This window comes from Gekko japonicus, unplaced genomic scaffold (assembly GCF_001447785.1).
Source record: "Gekko japonicus isolate JY-2015 unplaced genomic scaffold, Gekko_japonicus_V1.1 scaffold4678, whole genome shotgun sequence".
Taxonomy (NCBI): Eukaryota; Metazoa; Chordata; class Lepidosauria; order Squamata; family Gekkonidae; genus Gekko; species Gekko japonicus.
Window position 1 is genome coordinate 67,989 of NW_015172691.1, and position 6,448 is coordinate 74,436.

The following is a 6,448-nucleotide window of genomic DNA, read 5'->3' on the forward strand; positions in this document are numbered from 1 at the left end:
TGGGCACCACATTGGCGGACCCCTGAGTTACGTATTCATTAAATTCTGTGTGCAGTAGTATCTTATGACAACCTTCTATTTATGCAGCAGACACTCAGGAGTATTACCTCATTATAAAACAATGTCCTTAAGCTCTTCAGTGTTTGTGTCCCTAAAACTAAAAAGCAATATAAAGGTAAAGGTAAAGGTTCCCTTGCTCGAAAGCCAGTCGAATCCGACTCTAGGGTTGCAGTGCTCATCTCCGTTTCAAAGCCGAAGAGCCAGCGCTGTCCGAAGACGTTTCCGTGGTCATGTGGCCGGCATGACTAAACACCAAGGCGCACGGAACGCTGTTACCTTCCCACTGAAGTGGTGCCTATTTATCTACTTGCAATTTCTTGCTTTCGAACTGCTAGGTTGGCAGGAGCTGGAACTAGAGACGGGAGCTCACTCCGTCATGCGGCACCTGGGTCTCGAACTGCTGAACTACTGACCTTCCACAGCCTGCAGTTCAGCGTCTTAACCACTTGAGCCACCGCAGCTCCTAAAAAAAAAAGCAATATACCTTTATGCAAAGCAATATACCAGCTACCACGTGTTAAGCCTGTTAAAATAAATTTGTCAATTAAAAAAAAATGTTACCATTGCTCCTTCCTTGTGTAGTGCCAGGTTTAAGGGAGCAAATGGTCTGTGCCTATATAACTTGCAAACATTGCATCTTGGATCCCTATACTACTTTATTGCATCTGTTGTTTACTAGGGAGGCCTGCACACAGTTCAGACTTGTATGACGATGCTAGCATGCGTAGTGTAGTTTTGGTTACATTGGCAAGCCACTTCTTTAGTGTTCTTTAAAATTTTAGTTAAAGATGTAGAATTTCTGGAAGGTTTGAAGTCATGAGGAAAAACTGTTTTCCCCTCATTTTTCAGGAGAGGGAGAAACACCCTAGAAATTGGTGGTGGTGGTGATTTATGCTATACTTTTCCACTTTGTCTGTCTGTATGTTTGGTAATGGTCAAAGACTGATAAAAGCCTCTGAGGCAAAACCACAGAGTGGTGAGGTGTGACTCCTCAGAACTCCAGGGTAGCACTATCACAAGTCCCCTTAACTAACTCGCCAGCCAGAAAGAAAGGGGCTAAGTCTCTAGTCCTCCCTGGTCTAAGATCAAGAAATTCACTCTACAAGGTAGGACAAGGTGAGTTCCGGAAAACAGTTATTCTGGCAGCTGTAGCCAATAAGGGCTAAAGTAGTGGATTCAGATTGAAGCCTCCAAACCCAAGAACACCACAAGACACGATTAAAGTGTTTTATTAAAAGAATGTCCAGGAATATACAATATAAGAGCAGTGTACAGAGACGATAAAATAATAAAGGTGTATGTCTAACCTAAACACATTTAAAAGCATTGGTTCTAAATCCAGATGTTCGTTTTATATCATTACTATATTTTTATATTGCATCCTCTCCTGTACGGTCTTGGAGTGGTTTATAATAAAACATTCCACAATAAACATTCAGTAAAATGCATCTAAGCATTAAAATAGCACTAGCTGGTAAAATACAACAACAATAAAAGATTAATAAAACAATAGTATAAATAAATTTCTAGAGAGTAAGCTAATCACATAGGGGATGGGGCCGTTCCACAAAATTTAACCAAAGGCCTGATGGAATAGAGCAGCCTTACATGTCCTGCAGAATGCAGGAAGATCCTGTGGAGTGTGGGCATCATCAGAGGACTGGCTCCAAAGGGCAGGAGGAACAACCAAGAAGGCCCTGGTGGAAGATAAATGGGCCATCTGGGGGCCAGGCACCTGCAAGAACCCTGAGATCCTGCCCAGAGGGTGTGTGCGGGGAGGTCAACCAGGACAGGTGGCCCCTAATGTCTGCCCGGCACCTGTGTCATCTCCCTTCTCCCTTATCTCACTCTTTGCTTCCATGATTTTTACTAGGCCTCACCCTGAGCCAGTGTTTCTGAATAGACAAGAGACTGTTAGAGGGAGCTAGTTTCTTGACATAATAACAAGAAGATAAACCATGTGGTGGGAGTCAATCCACATTGCAAAGTTGATGTTGGCCTTCATATGCATGAGGATTACTGTTGGGGAGAAAACAAGAATAATCTTAAATGTTTAGGTGTTCTTTGTGGCTGAAGAGTTTGATGTTTTTGGAAAGCAAACGGGAGGATGAACAATGATGGCTGGAGGGGTTCCGTGTCAGTTCAAGGAATGGTAAAATGAAGCCACTGCTAGATCTGGGTTATGCAACTCAAATTTTTACCCAGATCACAATGGTCTGCACCAGACCACTAAGTAGGTTACTCTGGGCACTGTCCTCTGACATCTCTGGGTGCCCTGGCTGGCTACAATGGGAAGGCTTCTCCGAAGAGACCTCTGTAGCCAGCTGGGGCGCTGCAGTAGCAACAGTGATTGGCGTGCTGTGACTCAAGGTTTTCAAGGGAGGGGCGGGGAGGAAGACAGATTTTGGGTATTGGCTGTGACTGTGGCCATAGGGCAGGCTCCCCCACCTTATGTAAGTGGACTATTGTAATGGGTCATATATTGTATACTTCTGTCCCAAATCCTACTATAAATGGTGCAGGTCTGTGGGCAAAAATAGCTAAGCAGTCAGGTTTTTTTTTTTATAGGGCTCAGTGTTCTACTTCTTAGTGTTGAGAGTTTGCGATTTGTTGCTGTTGTTGTGCACAGTCGAGTCCGACTCTTCGCGACCCCATGGACCAGATCCCGCCAGGCCTTCCTGTCTTCCGCCGTCCTCTAAAGTTGGCTCAATTTCATGTTTGTTGTATCTTTGACACTGTCTAACCATCTCATCCTTTGCCGTCCCCACACTCAATTAAATTTTTGTGGAACAACAACATTTTTTACTTCATCTAGTGTATAACTGTAACTGTTTTCGTTTTCTCTTTGTTCCAGGTGCAGACTTCTCTGGAGCATAAAGGCACTATGTACTCAGAGTGGAGGTCCCTACACCTTGTAATTCAAAATGATAAGGGCCACACCAGTGTACTTCACAGCTATCCTGACAGTGTGGGGAGAGAGGTGGCAAACGTCGTTGTGCGTCCCCTTGGTCAAGCTTTGAATGCTCCACTACCAGTTGAGAGTGTACTGAAAACTGACAAAGAAGTGAGTGCCATCTGTTGTCCTTTTAGTACCATTTTGGTTTGAATGTGATTGTCAGTGAGCTGTTTGCAGTAAGCTTAAAAAAGTGTCACAATCCTAGGTCCACTTACCTCAGAGTAAGTCCATCATATGCATAGGAACTTGGTTCTGAGCACACGTGCATGGGATTGTACTGTAAAGAACTCACGCTCTGAAGCATATGCCGGTGCTGTTCTGTACAAGGATTTTCCGTTTTTTTAATAGCCGAAGGAAATAATATTCTTTTCATGTTTCTGCTAAGTTAAAACAAGAACACAACAGATATAATTTAGTACAAAATAAACTGGGGTATAGACTTTTCCAGTCACTACAATTTATATTAGCAGCTAAAGGTCTGATTCAGCTAACTTGGCTGGATATGTGGCCTAATAGAAAAAGATTATTTTGCTGTGTTATCAGTATAGTATACTCTGTCAGCAGCCTTTGATACGATCACTCATGCCTTGTTAGACCAGTTGGAGCAGGAATTTAGAATTTCTGGCGCAGTCCTACAGTGGTTCCAGGTGTTACTAACAATACCTCAAGATCAGTGATGGTGAACCTTTTAGAGACCGAGTGCCCAAACTATGACCCAAAACCCACTTATTTATCGCAAAGTGCCAACACGGCAATTTAACCTGAATACTGAGGTTTTACTTTAGGAAAAACAACTCATACATTAACTTAAGATGATCCAAACATAGTAAGGAAAGCAATCCCAAATGCTTTCATTTACTTAAAATTATTTGGCAGAGAATTTGACACTTTAATGATGGTCTGGGCCTGGCTGGGGCGATGGGACGCATGCCCACAGAGAGGGCTCTGAGTGCCACCTCTGGCACCCGTGCCATAGGTTCGCCACCACTGCTCTAGATGCTGCAGTCTCTGCTGCAGAGTGCTGCCCCCAGCCTTTAGGGGGCTTTTTAGGAACAGCACTGTTTACAGTGTGGAGGTCTTTAGTGGGAGGAGAGAATTGCTAAAATGCTCCCAGCAGCAGAAGTGCCCTTCCAGCAGTAGGAAACAAATATTAAATCCAAACACAGCATGGGAACCAGCATGGTGTGGCAGTATGAGTGTTGCTAGGATCTGGGCGATCAGGCTCAAATCCCCACTCTGCCATGGAAGCTTGCTGGGGTGACCTTGGGCTAGCTACATGCTCTCAGCTTAACTTCTCCCACAGGGTTGTTGTGAGAATAAAATGGAGAGGGGGAGAATATTGTAAGCCATTTTGGGTCCCCAATGAGGAGAAAAGTGGGACACGAATAATGTACAATAAAAAAATAAAAGCCCATTATATTTTCCCCTAGATACAGAATGTACACATTTGAGAGCTCAGAAAGTAGAATATTTGACTTTGAAATCACAATTTTGAGAGAAGGTAGGAAATAATTGAGCACTTATTGTGCAGGAAAATCTCTTTATTATGGAAAATATAACAGGTGTAGTCAAAGTTAAACAGGCATGATGAGATTCTTATTCTCTAGTGTGGTGTTTTTCCTGAATGGTAACTTCAGGAAATTGTTTGCTGTGCCATCAGAATGCAGGGCAGCTTAGGCATTTGATTTATGCCCCTCTATTTCATTTCCAAATCCCACAAATGGCTAAGTTATAACATGAACACAACAGATATAATTTAGTACAAAATAACAACAATAAAACCATCAAAGCAAAACAGCTTAAAAGCAGATGATGATGGCTCCTATCCCTTGCACGATTTCTTTAGCATATAAAATCAGACCTTCGATGAATGAAGGTGGGTCATGTGTCCCAAGTGACTTCAGTTCAACAGCAATGAAATCCATGTCTTTTAACAAAAGCATTTCCAAATTATGTTAATTCCATAATTTGTGTGTGTGGTTGTGTTTGTACCTTGCTGAACGAGTGATTGTTGTTTTTCTTTTACTCGATATAATAGATACTGTATCCAAAGTGGTATTCTGTAACATAACCTGAACACATTTTCTAGTCTATGAAGAATAGGGAGAGCGAGGCCCAGCTGGGCTGCAGCTCAGACCTGCAAATGATGGCATGCTAGGCATGTATGGGTTGTTGTCTCTTCCCTTAATAGAGCATTACCGTCTTTTCAAAGCTTGGGGGATGTATGGAGCCCAGCTCAGCTGAGATGAAATAAATCCCTACAGAGATTCTCTACAGAGATTCATAAGCAAAAAAAAAGACAAGCTCATGTTTCCAAGGAATCTAATTCGACATTGGACAGTAATAGAGGAAGTAGAGGTGTATTTCTTTTGCTTTAGGTCATTTAAGTGCATTAGTATAAGAATGAGCAGTAGCAGAGCAAAAGGCTGTAAAGCTAGATTCCAAGCTGAAAAGCATTGAATTGATATGTTAAAAAAGTTACTAGTTTTTATGAAGCTTGTGTAATTTTGCTGCTTCAGGTACAACAAAGAAGCAGAACTCTTTTATTTTGTCTCCCAGGAAGGAGTGATTCTCAGTGCTTGCAGTACAGACCTTGTTCATGCAGTCTTCACAGTGACTAAATTACTTAATGTTCAGTAGATCAACAGTTCAGTGCAGAAACGTCCCCTCTCTTCTGCAGACAATTGCTATACAGTGTATGATGTGAGCATGAGCTAGTATGTTCATTCATGTGTGCACCAGGCTTTGGTAATTTTGCTGACCTATTTCTGAAGTGGGCATGAGATTGTAAGCACACACTTGAATGAAGGAATATGTTACACTTCTCATGGTAGAGGGCTTGCATGCCACCTTTTTGCTGTGATCATCCATGCCCTTGTCATTGCAGATGCTTACAGTTCTCCTCTATATGGCTGGTGGGTTGTGGCTGCCAGATGAGACAGTGATATGTAACCCCCCCCCCGCCCCAAGGGTGGTACTGTAACACTTCACTTTTCTTCTAGGTAAAATGGACCATGGAGGTAGTTTGTTATGGCCTTACACTGCCTTTAGATGGTGACACGGTAAAGTACTGTGTTGATGTTTATACAGACTGGATTATGGCTCTGGTCTTACCAAAGGATTCCATTCCTGCACCCATTGTGAAAGAGCCAAATCTTTATGTTCAGATCATTCTCAAACATCTGCAAAATCTCTTTGTACCAAGGTGAGTAGCAACAAATAGAAAATAATTTTGATTTAATTATGCAACATTGTTCTTAACCTAGTGTTTCAGGCTGATAGGTAGCTATAATGCAGATTTAATCATATTTTAGTTTAAAGAGTTAACATAGAATGTAGAAGAATCTCAGAGTCTCATAACTTCCTATTTTGGAAGTAAAATTAAAGTCAAAGATAATGTATAGGAAACCGGATTCAGGTGGGTAGCCGTGT

The 6,448-nt window shown here is 42.1% G+C and overlaps 1 long non-coding RNA gene across 1 annotated transcript in view; it reads left to right on the forward strand.

Annotated features, from left to right (window-relative positions):
- Positions 1-6,177, forward strand: part of LOC107119314 — a 25,595-nt gene extending 19,418 nt beyond the window's left edge. Inside the window, exons 2-3 of the long non-coding RNA XR_001482793.1 lie at positions 2,915-3,124; positions 6,019-6,177. This is a non-coding gene — a long non-coding RNA (uncharacterized LOC107119314). The remainder of the gene's footprint in view (positions 1-2,914; positions 3,125-6,018) is intronic.
- Positions 6,178-6,448: the final 271 nt, after the last annotated feature.